Source organism: Ovis canadensis, chromosome 20 (assembly GCF_042477335.2).
Source record: "Ovis canadensis isolate MfBH-ARS-UI-01 breed Bighorn chromosome 20, ARS-UI_OviCan_v2, whole genome shotgun sequence".
Taxonomy (NCBI): Eukaryota; Metazoa; Chordata; class Mammalia; order Artiodactyla; family Bovidae; genus Ovis; species Ovis canadensis.
The window spans coordinates 56210156-56226325 of NC_091264.1; the positions used below are offsets into that span (position 1 = coordinate 56210156).

The window sequence follows — 16170 nt, forward strand, 5'->3', positions numbered from 1 at the left end:
GGTAAAAATATAAATTAGTTAAGCCTTTTCCGAAGGGGGAAAAAAATAATCTCGTCCAACTATAAAAACTGAGCACATACCCTAGCAAATCGATGCCAATATGCCCACGTGTGTGAAAGATGTACCAAAAGAAATCTGATTTTAAGTAAACAAAACAGAGTTAACAACCTAAACGTCTACCGAGTGCTTCCTAAGTGCCAGGCACTCTTCTGGGAAGGTAATCATAAGCAAGTGGCTATATACACTACAGCACACAGGTCCTGTCCGAAGTACACTGCGTTAGAGCATGACACGGAGACACTGACAGACACAGTTACGTGAGAAAAGGCTAGAGCACACAACAGGATCCGCGATCCCACTACTGAAAACGGGCCAAAGAGAAGAAAAGGGCGGGGGGTGGGGGGGGTGGCGCGATCCTGTATACGAGTGTGAGCACAGAGCAAGTGCCCTGAGCAGGAATGCACAAGGGACGCATTTTGCTCTTGACACTTCTCAATTTGACCTTGAAGTCAAACTTAAACTCTAAATTAACTTGAATTTTGCATCCATGATGCATTCGTATTGTTTCCCTTTGGTCACCATGTGAGTCACAATTCAGTGCAGAGTGAAAAGACAGACAATCTGGGCCAAAGACAAAATGTCCTGGACAGGTCACCTGGCAGACCAGTCACTCCCTACAAGTCATCTGTGCAGAGTGCCTGGGAGCCACCTCCCACATGCAGAACCCTGACGAGGGACTGAACTCACATCCCCTACGTTGGAAGCCTGGAGTCTTAACCACCGAACCACCAGGGAAGGCCCCCACATACAGATTATATTCAGCTCTCTCGCACTTACAAGAACCAAACACTGTCACACTTAAAACTCTAACCTACATCCAAACCAGACATTCAAGTAACAGCTAACGCATGACGAAGCGGAGTTATCACTCACCTGGTGGCATAACTTCACAGCACTTGGATTTCCAAGCTCATGGTAACACATAAATGGCAGAAAATAAAAGATCACAAGTTAAAACCAAAGGGTTGGGAATTCCCTGGCAGTCCAACAGTGGGGACTCTGCACTCTCACTACTGTGGGCCTGGGTTCAATCCCCGCTCAGGGAACTAGGATCCCTGAGCCTCTTGGCATGGCGAAAAAAAGAAAAAAAAACCCCAAAGGGTTCTGACCCTTTATATCCCACTTCAATGGCTTAGAAGAATCTGCACTCAATGATCTCTCTGCAGCATAGGTCCAAACACCACATTTGAAGACTGTCACCAAGAATCTCCTAGGAATCTGGATCGTCATTTCTCCCACTGACAACTGATTCTTTGTGATTTTTTTCTTTTAACGGAGAAGGAAGGGAGAACCAAGAAGTTTATAGGAACAAGAGAATCCAAAATCTAATTTTTTTTCTAAATTGGAAGGAAAAAAACTGAGAAACTAATTTCTCAACTTGGCCCTGCTGTAGTTTAACTCGAACACATTTGAGAGGAGCTACATTACTACAGCTGAATTAGAGCCAACATTTACTTTGGCAGAAAAAAGCCAAAGTCACTGAAGTTTTTTTTCTTTAATACTTCTAAAAGTGCTACACTACTAAAGTCCTTTTTTAATGTATAAGCAACAGCAACCTTCAAGCTGTCCAAAGTCAAAGAGTTAAGAGGAGGGAAGCAGACACTGAGTAATACACACACCTGTCACGCGAAGCCCACCTTGCAGTCTGGGTGAAGAGGGTCCTGGTGTTCACCACGTGTTCCTTCAACTTCTCTACTGTGAAATCTCTCATAATATGAGAAGTCCAGGCAAGAAATTTAATCAGATTTAACTGGAGGATCCTTGAGATAAGGTTAAAAATGCGAATGACAATGAACACTGACTAACTGCCTGCCAGTAGAACTGAAAACCCATTCAGGCCAGTACACCGGAAGAAGCGCCACAGAACACTGCCTTTGCCCATGAGGTTCTCCCAGAACAAGGTCAAGGGACCGGCACCTAGTGATACTCATCAGCAGTATCAACACACAGCGGGAGCTCCGCCGTCTTTCAAGGAAGCAGAATCTCACCAGTGGTGACAGGTCAATACAGTCCGGGCTGTAAAGGACCATGACCTTGACAGGAAAAGGCACAGAAAATGAACAGGAATGTATGCTGCAGATGAGACTGGCCTAACACTGCTCTAACAAAGGGTTTCAGGTAATGCAAGAGCTAAGATTTTCTCCCATAAGCAATGGAGAGCTATGGAAGATCTGAGCAGGAAAGTAACTTTTTCTTTTCTCCATGAAAGATGACTGTGGCAACAGGGAAGTTAGAGGAGACAGTATCTCACCCTTTTGAAGGCAAAAGGAGAAGGGGGTGGCAGAGGATGAGATGGTTAGCTAGACTCAGTGGACATAAATCTGAGCAAATCCCAGGAGATAAAGAAGGGCAGGGGAGCCTGGTGTGCTGCAGTCCATGAAGTCGCAAAGAGTCAGACACAACTAAGCGAATGAGCAACAACCTCAAACACACAGAAGTGCAGATAAATATGATATAATTTAAGTACAAGAAAGTTGTGCTGGGGGAGAAGAGACGTGACAGCAGAATTTTAACGCAAGTGGAGTCAACAGAGGCGTTTATAAATAAGTACGAAGGAAGCTAAAAAAACATTCATGACCCCAGACTACCACTGAAAATAGGAAGCATGGTGTGCCATGAACTTCAACTATGAATCCATATATACATGGCAAGTCAGATTCAGGACACTTTAAAAAACAAAACACCTAACAATTTCAAACCTCAGCAAGGACACATATGTTGCTGGTAGGAGTGTAGTGCACCAATCATTTCAGAGAACATTTTAGTTCTTACTAACACTGAAAATCATACACCCTCTGACCAGACAACTGAAACCTCAGCTCTGTGCAGGAAGAGAACTTCCGATAGATATGAGTCAGGAGATACAAAAATGAGGGTCAGTCACAGTTAGCAGCAAAAAAACAAAAAAGGAAGCAGCTTACTATCCATCAGCAACAGGAGTATAATAATTAAATAGGCTTTCTCGGGGGAAAAATATCCAATCTCAAAGCACTTCCTCCCTGGGTCCCATTCCAAATGTAAACTATTTTTCGCTTTCTCGGGGAGACAGCTCTCAGCCCTACAGCTTCTCTTTTCTTTGCCTGGACACTTTCCACTTCCCCTCTTCGGCATCCTTCACTAGCCCCCACTCAACACACACCCAACAAGGCCTCCTGTATCCCTGCTGTGAGAAGGCAAAGGAAAACCTTTTTTTAAGTTAATAAGTATAAGCGCCCACAAGGCTAGGTTCTAATCCCAGCTGTGTCCTTCTCCCCTAGTGCAGGGTGGGACCAGTATCTCGGGGCATCAATGGGATAAGTCTAGGCGATTCAATTCTTCCCCAAATTTTGAAAACTTAGTTCTCAACTCTTTTTCATCCTTTAATTAGAATGCCTTCTTTACACTCAGGTGGTTCAGATGGTAAAGAATCCACCTGCAATGCAAGAGACTTGGGTTCAATCCCTGGGTCAGGAAGATCCCCCGGAGAAGGAAATGGCTACCCACTCCAGTATTCTTTCCTGGAGAATCCCATGGACAGAAGCTACAGTCCATGGGGTGGCAAAGGACATGACTGAGAACACTTTTTTTAATAGTCTGAGAATCTCCCTTTCCTACTCCTTGCATTCAGAAATACTCTATCCCTCCCCCTCCCTTCTCTCCCTCCCCTCCCTTCCTTAAAAATCCTTCTCCCTCCTCTCTGCCCATGTGGCTTCAGTCCCATCAGGGGAAAACCTCACACAAAATGAAAAAGTCAGCAGCCAGGGCTAGACTAGGCCTGGGGTGCTGCTACCAACTCCAGGAGTCCCCAGCACCCAGCAATCTGGGCTCCACGGTAAGTTTCTACAACAGCTGCTTAACCTCTGCCCCATCCACTCCTCCACACCAAAACCCTCCTGCAGCAGGCTGGCAGGTTTGCCAGATGAGACCGTGGGGGTGGACCCTTCCACTCCTGTACTGCGCCTCCCTTAATTACCGATCACCAGCCACACTGACTTGTCTTTCGTTTCTTGCTGGGGTTAATTTTATCCTTGCACCTTCCACAGCATGCTCCAAAAGTACTCTGCCCCCACCCCCCAAAAAAAATGGTTTCTGCGCTCTCTCCATTTATCCATATTGTTCTTGCCAACTTTCTCCTGAAATTTCCCCAAGCATTTCTAACTAGATGGAATCCTTGTTTATCTATTAGTAAGCTATATAATATACATTCTTCCTCTTTTTCTTCATGAAATAGGTATGTGTGATGCTTCGGTAACAGCTACTTGATTTATAACAATCACTATTTTACCTTATTAAGTTATTGTGTTCAGCAGATACCTTAATATGCAAAATGAGGCCTGCTGGACCTTGATTAGAGATTTCAGTTGAAGTAGTGGTTCCTCTTTTCATCTGAGTACCCTGAAAGGGGCTGGCTGACGACCCTTAAGACCTTTACCCAGGAGAGAAATGGGTCAAAATCTCTACGCCTAGACATCTTGGGGTACAGAAATATCATCTCATTATCAAAAATATGCACAATGGAGAGAAATGGGCTCAACTCTAGCCCATATCCTATATCCCACACAGCTTCAGACACTTCTCTCAAAAGCTAAGAGTGGTAATAAAAATAAAAGGTTAAATTGTGCTTCAGATATATGTGAGAATATATACTGTTTATATTCTTTGATACTTAAATCTGTTGTTTAGCAGGCCAGGCAGTTCAAAGTGTGGTGTTTTCTACCGTGAACAGAATTCCACAAAGACCTCTTACTTACGGACATTTGAAGGGACTGTGGTTTTCTAATGAAATACATGGTACCAAAATTTTTGCTTTGTCAAATGTGTTCCCTCTTCCTTAAAAGTATACCTAGGGCTTGCCTGCTGATGGCCTTTTAAGTTGGGGGAAAGTCCAAAAAATAGTCAAATTGTGTCAAGCCTATTACCAAGAAATTAGCAGGGCAACTTCATGCTACTCAGCCACCAGAGATGCCAGGTGGCATGGATGGGACACAAAGACTGCCCCTGAGAGGGACAGCCCAGCACACCTGTTCCTGTCCCTGACCGTGCACACAGGCCAACAGAACCCCTTGTTCCATGTCACAGGGCCCAAGATCTCTGCCCCAGTGCAGGGTAAGCATAGAGGAAAATGATGGCAGATGTGGGACCTCTAGTCAATGGACTGTCAACTAGGCGGACATCCTCAGGCCACCTCTACAAAGACAGGGGAATGGAAGGATCCTTTCATTGTTCTAGGAACGACCTTCTGCCTCCAAAGAGCCAGCCCACCCTAGCTAGCAGTCCTCCTCCTTCAGCTCTCCTAGTGCTCGATATGTATATGACCTCGCCAAGTCCAATGGGACACACAGATTTACACAGCCCCCTAAAGGCATCGGCAAATGTATGCTTTCTGTCTCCAGGGACACTTTTGGACTCCTTCTGGACAGTGATTGCATCTCTTACGCCCTTTTAAAGGTCCCTGACCACAGAGAATGCCTAAGCATTTTAACAGGTATGCAAAATCGAATGGGTCTGCATTGTTCTGGTTTTTCTGCAAGTCAGCTAAAATTGGACATTCAAGGGGGAGGCGAGGGACTGATACAAAATTAAATTAACTAGGACATTTATCAAGTCAAACATTAAGTCACCGAAACAGAAATGAAGACAAAATCCATCCACCTCCTCCTCTCCTGCCTCTCTTCCTCATCAGCATCAATGCTAAGAGAAATCCAATTTTTCTTTTTTTGTCTCAAAATTAAGGCAGTTGGTTTTTATCCCCCTAGAAGCTCCTTGTTGAACATTTTGTATCTACACAGAAGCACTAAACAGCCTCACCACTGTACTCATTAACTTTTCTCCTTTAAAGAAAATATCCCCACTGCCCCAAAGCCCCACTATTCATGTCTTGACTTGCAAACCCCACTGGACGAGAAACACCAGAAAACTGCTCGTCCCGTTTCACGCAGTACCTTCCCCATGGCAGTGACAGAAGCAATTAAGCTAACGGGTCAGTGTTCCAAGAGGAGGGGAAGAGACAAAAGTCTCAACTTTCCTAAACGGAACGGAACGGAATCTCCCTACTAAAGAAGCAAGGTTCAGTGGGTAAGAAAAGGGAACTGCAGGGCAGTTAAATTCACTACTTAATAATACAAGACCATAATCAACTGCAAGTCCTTGAACTTACATTATACCTTTCTACTGGGATGTGCTTGTAATTTCAAATGTGTTACTGTAAAAGCCTGGCCATTGGAGAGACAAGAGACGGGGCAGGGGGGTGGGGGGGTAAAATGGACTTTAATTAAAATATGAATAATCCAAGTCCAGCTAATTCAAAGCATCTGACTCAAACACCTAGCCAGCTGGGAAACAGCAGCTGCTTCCAATTACAAGTGATTCTGAATTAACTGGTATCAGCATCTCATGAAGAAGCTGGGGATGGAGGTCACTTTCCCAATTCAGCTGCGCACTAGACCTTCTGAAAGAAGAAAACGCCAAAAATCCAAAGGCCTGTCTCCAGAAGCTCTTTCGAGGTCAGGAGAGTTTTCCAGCTTGTTCTCATCTCTGCCTCTGACGCCAAGGGCTCACGTCTGTGCTAGCCCTTGCACCGGGCATCCCGTTCTTGAACCCTCGCCCAGCCCAGACTCATCTCCGTAAGGCAGACTCAACAGCGCTTCCTGCTCTCTGCATACTTCCTTGACCCCAAGTCACAGAGATCCAGGTAACCCTGCAAAACCCACTTTTAACCCTATCACACAAACTGGGAAGTCTGACAGGCTCCTGCAGTCTGGTGGCCTCTCTGGAGACCATAAATCAAAGGCCTATTCAAAACCTCCTCTGGCCCAGAGACTAGGACCAGCAGCCTCCTGTGCAAAGAACATTCCAGAAGGACAACCAGCTTCTAACTGCAGGTGGAGCTTTAGATCATCAGATTGTCAATAGTTTTTTCAGGGTCCCACTTGCGAGGTTAAGGAATGGGGAGCAAAGGAAAAAAAAAAAAAAACAAGAAAAGGAGGAGTGGAAACCTCTAAAATCTCCTTCTTAGACCCTAAGACCCTACAAAGACTAAAGATGCCAAGGATCACCAAAAAGAGAAAAAAAAATCCAGAATCAAGAGTTGAATTGCTGGCTCTGGTCTACTAATCACCCCTTCACACATAAAGATGCAAGTTCTAAAACTCTCCCTCTCCCATCCTGAGCTCTGCATTAATAAACGACTCTGGAACAATTCAGTTACTAGGCTGTGTTAAATTATCTGAATGAAGGCAAATTAATTTGGATCTCAGACCCCAACTCACTCCTGAATCACCCTTTCTCCACACATTTCCTGCTTTACAAATAGCACACATTTCTTCAGAACAAAATACTAGATAATACATAGAAACCTTTAGCTTTTCTGTGAACATAGAATCACAACATTCTCTACTTGACAAACCAGAAAAAAAAAAAGAAAAATAGTTTCTTCATTCACCTTTAAAGAAATATGCACAACAGTAAGGACGTCCCTTTAAACACTCATAAAATACAAGAAACATATTTCATGTCCAAAAATATTTTTTAAAGATAGGAAAGGGAAAAGATAAGACTATTCTGAAGGAGATACAAAAAACAACAGTAAGTTCTTTGGTGAGTAGCCCCACAAGAATGAAGCTGATCTGCAGAAATTCAAAACCAGGGTCCTACTAATTTACATTATTTCCTTAAAAGAATCATGCTTCAAATAAAAAGTCCTTAAAAACAATTTTTTAAAGAATACAACCATTATTTGAAAAATCACTTCCTTACTTTTCTAAATAAGAGCTGGTCCCAGGGGAGACCCGGGGACGGGGGGTTGCGGACACGACTATGACGGAAAATAGTAGAAGAAAGGATTATAAAACACATCCCTTTTAAAAGCTTTAATCCTTTTGCTATTCAATTCAGCACACATAATTAGTTTACAGAGAACCCACTATGTGTATTCAATATTATTAGCAAATTAAAAATATTTTTTAAAGTCAAAATGATTTTTGAACATGAGTGTGGTAGAGACCAGGAAATACAATTAAATAATACGAGGAGACTGCAATGTTCCCAAGCAGAAGGAATCCACCCCCAACCACCCACCAAAACGGATCAAGTACAATAAAGCCTGCAAGACAGGCAGTATCTCCGGGCCCACCACAGACCCCCTGGATAAGAAACTGCCTTGTAACTAGATCCCTGGGTGATGGGCGTGAAGTGGCCAAAATCTAGTAAGCAACTCTGAATCATCTTTCTCTGTAAATAGCCACTTACTAGGTATTGCTTCATACACTGTTAACAATATGTAATATAATGATAATCTAGTATCATATCTTTTATCTTGAGGGGAAAAAAATCACTTTAAAAATCATTATAAAGTTCTGTTTTTAACACCTGAGAGAACGCGTTCTACAGAACCACAGGGAGCTGGGCTTATAAATCCAGGGACAGTGTGGTAGTAATAATTTGTTGTTGTTTAGTTGCTCAGTCTTGTCTGACTCCTCTGTGACCCCATGGACTGTAGCCCACCAGGTTTCTCCGTCCATAGGATTTCCCAGGCAACAATACTGGAGTGGGTTGCCATTTCCTTCTCCAGGGGATCTTCCCAGACCGGGAATCAAACGGCATCTCCTGCACTGCAGATGGATTCTTTATTGCTGAGCTACTAGGGAAGCAGTAATAATTATTATATTTCAGTAAAAAAAAAAAAAAATGTGTATCTGAGCCAGACATTCAAAATTACATGACGTATATACTACACTCTTTATGACTCCCGTTTTACAGTTTTAAAAAACTGAGACACAGACAGATTACATAAACGACAAGAGTCAGAACTGAAACCCAGGGCTGCCTAACACCTAGGCAGCATTGACCCCCTGGATGAAGACAAGCACAGCCTTCCAAGTGAAACCAGAGCAAGATTCAAATCTCCCCTGGGCATCAGGGAGGCCAACCCTGGCCCTTTCCTCTGCCTTGCTTCCTCCCTCAACTGCAGTTTGGGGGAAAACAGCCACTTCACAGGGCGGTAAGGTGTGAATGGATGAAACACCCCTAATAGTAAACATCTAAGTAGGTAAGAATCCATGGTACCTTCCAATAAAAAACTTCTCTTTAAAAAAGAAAAGAAAAAAAATATATATATATGTATATGTAAGCTTTCAGGATGAACTCTGGACAGAACCCAGCAAAACTGCAAGGGCCCTACACAGAAATCCCTGAGCCTGCCCTGTGTTTACCTAATGAGACACGACAGAGTTTAGGGAAACACATGGCATGAGAGAGACAGTGCATTATAACTAGTTGTCTGTAAGGAAACACCAGGCTTCCTTCCAGGGCGAAAATTAAAGGACGGGCCTCAGGAAGGAGATCGTATAGGACATTGGGCCAAAAGAGGCTGTTTGATGAAATGATGATGAAGCTTTATAATCCCATCACTGTTTGAAAACATCTTTCCATTGGGGCAAAATGACTACCACGGTCTTCAGTCCCTGTTACGTCCCCTAAGGTGAGTTTTCAAACTTTTCTTTGGTAGAGGAAATCTTATATGAGAACTCCCCAGCTGCTCTGGTTGAGACAGAAACACGGAGAAAAAAAGAAGAGAGAACCACTGCACAAACCACCTGCAAAATCAAAACCCTTGCGAGGGCCGTCCGCTGAGAGCCTGCAAGACAGGCAGTATCTCCGGGCCCACCACAGACCCACTGGATGAGAAACTGCCTTGTAACTAGATCCCTGTGTGATGGGTGTGAAGTGGCCAAAAATCTCCTGGAACCTTCAGTTCAGTTGCTCAGTCATGTCCAACTCTGCAAACCCATAAATTGCAGCACGCCAGACCTCCCTGTCCATCACCAACTCCCGGAGTTCACACAGACTCACATCCATCGAGTCGGTGATGCCATCTAGCCATCTCATCCTCTGTCGTCCCCTTCTCCTCCTGCCTCCAATCCCTCCCGCCATCAGAGTCTTTTCCAGTGAGTCAACTCTTCGCATGAGGTGGCTAGAACCTTACGTGGTCTCAGTCCTGGATTCCCTCCCACATCCTTCACCACTAGAGTATAAAAGACACAACTGGACAAATAACACAAAGTAAATAATAAATATTTGCAGAATTAAAGCTGAATAAAGTGAAAGAGAAGTCGAGCTACAAATGTCTAGGAAGACCAGAAGTCACAATGTTCCCACCATACATGACAACTTTCAGCTTTTCCAGGCAAAGCAAAACCCCAAACCAGAGCCCAACACCTCTACAACAGTCACTGCCAAGTCCAAAAGTACAGTTCCAAGTTCCAGGCCCCAGGACACATCAGCCTTGCAGCCAACAATTCTACACCAACAAAATGAGAGAAGACTGTCAGAATACCTAATAAATGGTTAGGATCAAATGCACGAAATTACCCAAGAAAGATCCTGAGTATATCATTTCCTCAGCTGGAAAAGAAGCGCTAGAATCTACAGAAAAACACGAGTATGTTCCTTTTGTATGTAATTCCTTGTGTCTTTAAGATACAATTCCTTATGTCTTTAACAGTCTCATCATGCTCTACTGACAGAGCTAGCCTGTGCCAACTCCTTATCTTCAAAAAATTTTATTTTCAATAAAAATTTTAAAAATAAAAACACCCTGGTGGTCTAGTAATTAATAAGACTATGCCTTCCAATGCAGAGGGTACAGGTTAGATCCCTGGTCAGACAGCTAAGATCCCAAATGACTCGTAGCCCAAAACAAACGAACAAAAAAGCACTACTGTAACAAATTCAATAAAGACTTTAAAAATTGATCCACATCACACACGCACACAAAAAATCTTTAAAAAAATAAGACACACAATTACACAGTTTCTAGGTAACTACTCAGAAATACAGTACAACAGTCTCCGGGCAAAACTCAAATTAAAGCCCTGTCACCAAATACTAAATGTGCCTCTTCAATCTGTGAGACAGATTCTCAGCTTCCTTCCTGTTGACAATCCAGGTGGTGACCTGACCACAGCTCACTTCTGGACCTGCCTGGGCTCCACCCCGTCTACAGTCACCACTGCAGACAACAGGGAGGGGATCCTCGCAAATGCACTCGTCAGTGACTATGTATAAAACCTCCAAGAAGTACGAGACCCATCACCCAAGAAAATGCTGAGGGGTACCCCCAAAGTACACTAAAGGATTAAAGAGCCAGTGTGAGAAGGCAGTTACCCCATCAGAAACTCTTACTCTTTACAAGTTTTACAGCCCAGAGGCTTGGTCCAGGGTTGGAGGTGAAGCAGGAGGCTCAGACAGTGTGAGGAGACAGAAGCCCCTGAAAGGTCTTCTTCCTCCAAGGAGGAGGCAAGCACCTAACAAAGGGGCCGCCAAGAGGTGACGGGTCACACATCTGATAAACTCTGCTCTCCGAGGTTCCCCAAGCAAGGATCAGACAAGGAGGCCTTCTACTTCCCAACTGGGAGCAGCCACTGGGCACTTTCCACCTTGCCTGCCTAGGGCACAGGCCTGACTTGGAGAGACTTAACAAAAGAGCTGCAGAGCCCCAACTTCCTTGACTTTAATTAAACTTGGCTTCCACGTCTGAAAACCCCTCTAGTTTTTATTTTGTTTTCTAGTCCCACAACTACTTTTCAGTGTGAGATGCTGTGAAAAGGAGACAAAAATTCTCTGCAGCTGCGTTGTGAGCATCCTGCCAACTGGAGCCAGGAAGAAGAGCTCCCATGTTAAAAATGTCCGACTGGGAGATTCACAAACCAGCAGGGGAGATGGACGGAGGAGAGGAAAACGTGTGTGTGTGTGTGTGTGTGTGTGTTGTGTGTACAATCAGCAGAAAGCTCCCTTTTTTTGTTTGGAAGCCCCAGGGCCTCTGGAGGCTTGCCATGCTTCAGTGACTGCCACCTCCTTTCTAAAGCCAGGGGCCTTTCCAGACACATCCTGCACAACCGCTGCTCAGCGGTTCTCTTTCACCCCCTTCTCGCCCGGCCTCCCCCCAGCAGTCCCGCCACCGCTGATGTCTGCAAGAAATGGAACATGGAGGTAGCGACCGTTTTCCTCCGACCACTGAAGCCCGGAGTGAAGCTGAACTCCTGGGACAGTCACTTTGGCAAGTGAACTTTTTCGTTTCTATTACTGGCAGCAAGATAACCACGGTCAGCAGCAGAGCTCAAAGCTGATGAGCCTTTTGGTTGTGCTGCTAAAGCCCTCGTGTACGAAACCCTAGCTGTGCCCTTTTAAAAAGCTAATTCAGGTCACCTGAGTGGGTCTGGAGGTTCTGGATGAAATTTCTGCATCAGGGGATAGGTCTGGGCTTTCCAGAGGGTAAAGTGGCGGCACCATCCCTCAGCACAAGGGCCAGGGAGCAGTTAAGCAGTTTTCATAAGCAAGGCTTTCATTTCCACCCCCACCCTCGGGGGCAGGGAGGGGTCCACTTCCCCCCATTTATCCTGTAGAGAGTATAGGACTAACCTCCCCTCCTCTAGGGCTTTAGGGCCAAGAGGGAGGAGCTCTGAACTGGCAACCTTCTGGGAGGCTGTGTGAATGCACTCGGAACAGCTTTCCTCATGTGACCCCTTGGACAAACAGGGCTTATTTCCAGGGCCCCAAGTAACAAGGCCACACCTTCAGAATGTAGGTGAAACACACAGACCCGTGGAAATCCGCCTGCATGCAGCCCAGCAACCTCCAGGCCCATCCAGGTGGCGGACAGGAACAAAGAACTGTCAGACGAACAGCCGCACGGCGAGGTACTGTCCCAGTGATGAAACCATGGAGAAATCTCACTCCTGCATCACAGCGGACTTCTGAAGGCAGGAGAGCCCGTGAAACATGGCTCCCGAAAAGACACTCAACAGCAGGGGTTGAAACCAACCAGAAAACTCACCAGACTCGGCCCACCCCGTGGGCCTCTGTGTTTTACTATCATTTGAAGCCTGATTCTAAAAACAACGTTCTACTTCGACAATTTCACAGCTGACACCCCTCCTGGGTGCACCTCCTGGGCACCTACAGCCAGCTGGTTAGGAATCAGAGGCTCCATCCCCAGTGGCTGGCATCCTCGGACCTTTTGCTTTCCCTCAAACAAATCTCTGAACCTTTACATGGGAAAAGGAAAGGCAATGGATTCTCTATCTCGTGCTAGTAAGCTGCTCGCCTGAGGGTGTGTCTGTGTCTGCATGGAAGGCTGGGGGCTGCCGAGGTCAGGAGAATGACACTCCAGGAAGTTCAGGCTGTGTGCTGACCTCACCACCTCTCCACAAAGTCAAAGGAGAACCATTTATCAAACTACCTGCCATCCAGCGGGTTGCAGCATGTCAGCATCAGAGAGAAACACTGATGTGCAGGCAGAAGGGAGGCAGTCACACCTTCCCTGCTTTCCCCGTTTATCCTGTAGGGAGTATAGTTTCTGCTTCCTGCAGGGAAGCATCTGCAGCCCATTTCACAGTGCACAGCACTTGAGGCCTCGTGATCTCCCAGGGGACTCAGCTGGTACGAAGCAGGGTGGCATTTAGAGCAGTTTACCTGACAGGCAGGCAACTGAGGTCTCCAGGAATGGTGAGATGACGTTCACGTGAAGACATACAGATACACACACACACACACAGTCAGAGATACACATTCACAAAACTTTTCAGAGAGACTGCAGTACTTTAAAACAAACCAACACAAGAACATGTTTCTGCCTCACAAAGATAGTAAAAGCAGAAGGGGCTTTGATAAGCGATTCCTAAAGCCAAAATACACAACACCCGCCCCAGCCAGGAGAAACAGGTGGGCCAGTGCGGTCCCTGAAGGGCAGTCAAGCAGGAACAAGGCCCAGGACACAGCCCCTCCCCCAGGGGCAGAGGAGTGGAACTCACTGTTGGCTATTTTCCTTTTCACCACTACTGTTCCAGGATGAGTGTCTCGGTCAGTGGGAGGGGCTTTAGGGAGAAAAAAAAAATCTAGATGGGGACTTCCCTGGTGCTTTACTGGTTGAGAATTCGCCTTGCAACGCAAGAGACATGGGTTCGATCCCTAGTCGAGGAACTAAGATTCCCCATGCCATAGAGCAACTAAGCCTGTGCAGCTACTGAGTCCATGAGCTCCAATTAAGACCTGACGCAACCAAATAAACATTTTTTAAAAAATCTAGATGGATGTTTGAATGCGTTTTCTTACTGAAGTTCACTCTAAGAGTTAAAACATGCTTGTCCGAGACCACCCTCTCCCCTCAAAGAGAGCTCCCTTCAAGGGAGGACAAACCAGGATCCTCAAACTGCTTCACCAGCACAAACGCCACACAGAACTCCTTGGACCCATTTGTCCTCCCGGCTCCAGACGCCCCGTAGGGAAAAATGGAGAGACATAAAGGAGTGAGGGAGAACGCAAGTGACAGTTATTTGAGATAAAGCTGAGCAGTACTGACCTTTAATTTGAAGACCCTGAGCCTCACGCCATCTTTTTTATGAATATGGGAGAGCACTTTGGGACCTTTCCAGCTGGGAGGAAGAAGCACCATTAGTCATCCCCGCTGGCTCAGAGACCTGACAAGCTCCACTTTGAAAACCTGTACAGACTGGCCACCATCAGTGCTGCCTTCCAATTCCCTGAGGCATGACTTTCAGACAGACCCCTGAACCAAGAAGGGAACCAAAAATCAGTGAAATACCAGAGGCACGGGTCCCAAAAGCGACTGGAGGCGCTGCCATGGCTACACCAGCTCCCTGGGGAAGGGGGTCAGCATCCACTGAGGATACCCCCCAGCTGGCTGCAAAGTGACCTGTCCGGTAGTTCCTTCTGTAGCCAAGAGGTAGCCTTCACTGCGGAATCCACAGAGAGACATGAGAATATTCCCAAAGCAGTATCATTTCACAAAAGGAGTCCCACAGAGCTGAACGGAACGTTACTGCAGGGATACCTGAGGTCCCAGCTGACAGGCCTACACCTCTTTGGAGCTAGGAGGATTCCTAAGGCTTTAAAATTCAATTACAATTATGGACGGTAACAGGTGGGCTTCCCTGCTGGCTCAGACGGTAAAGAACAGGCCTGCAATGCAGGAGGAGACCCGAGTTCCATCCATGAGTGGAGAAGATCCCCTGGAGAAGGGAAACGGCAGCCCACTCCAGTATTCTTGCTTGGGAAATCCCAAGGACAGAGGAGCCTGGTGGGCTACAGTCCATGGGGTCGTAAAGAGTCAGACACAACTGAGCACTAAAACAACAAGAAAAAACACACGAAAATAATGAGGGAAAAAAAGAAGAATAGAAACCTAAGTTTCAGATGCAGAGTTAAATGGACATGTATTCAGCGCCCCCCACCTTGTGCAAAAGAGGGTCAGTCCCATAGCACAGCCCGGAGCAAGCGACTGTCCAAGACAGGGGCTAGGCTGGATCCGGCCAGCATTACAAGGACAACCAACTGGTCCTGTCCCTTAGTCTTGTGCTTTTAAAGGGCAGTCGAGGTGCCAACTATTTTAAAGCTCCAACACACTAATTCTGTAAACAATAATGGCTACAGCCTGCACACTGCGCACTGGAATGGATTCCTCAACTTGGCCTCATCACTTATGCAGCTGATGAAACAAACACTGACAGCTTTTTTGCATTTGTAAAGGCCCCACAGCAGCTGTGGTGATCCCACCATAGAGCAATGAATTAAGCCTGAAACCCAGCTGGGTCTGAACAGAAGCCTTTTTTGCACAATACAGCAAGACGATCATTGTTAACCTAGGCATTATTGGGAAATATTCTGCATTATATTATAGGGCAGTTCTAACTCAATTCGTAAAATTAGCTCTAATAAGCAATTTTAGGAGGAGGGAAGTGGCATTTGCTTTAGAAATGGCACAAGTGTGCGCGTAGGTTATAGGTACACCACACAAAGGCAGGCTGACAGACAGAACACAGATTTCCAGTTCAACAATGCAAAGTTTAAAACAGCAACTCCTTAGATATCCATGCACATACACACACTCACACCTACTTTCTAAAGTGAGGTGGGTGGGTGTCTTACCTTGCAAGTTCTTCGTGATTAGAGCCACTACAGAGAAAACAGTGAATACAGCCGTCTGCCCTTTAGCCAACATCGATGACCGGAGCACAAGAAGTCAATCTAGACCTGAGTTGTACCAGAAAAACCAGGGAGTGTGAAAAGCGTGATTAATCCCGTTACTAAGGAATTTTTGTGACACTGAACTTGAGG

The 16170-nt window shown here is 45.6% G+C and overlaps 1 protein-coding gene across 12 annotated transcripts in view; it reads right to left on the reverse strand.

The window, feature by feature from the left end:
* JARID2 (jumonji and AT-rich interaction domain containing 2) overlaps positions 1 to 16170 on the reverse strand; it is a 231140-nt gene that overhangs the window by 196067 nt on the left and 18903 nt on the right. The window contains exon 1 of one of the 12 annotated variants that reach the window (XM_069563850.1): positions 15982 to 16086. The exons of the other annotated variants lie outside the window; for them this stretch is intronic. The gene's annotated coding sequence lies outside the window, so the exon portion shown is untranslated. Of the gene's footprint in view, positions 1 to 15981; positions 16087 to 16170 lie in introns of those variants that run through there. 12 annotated transcript variants of the gene reach the window in all.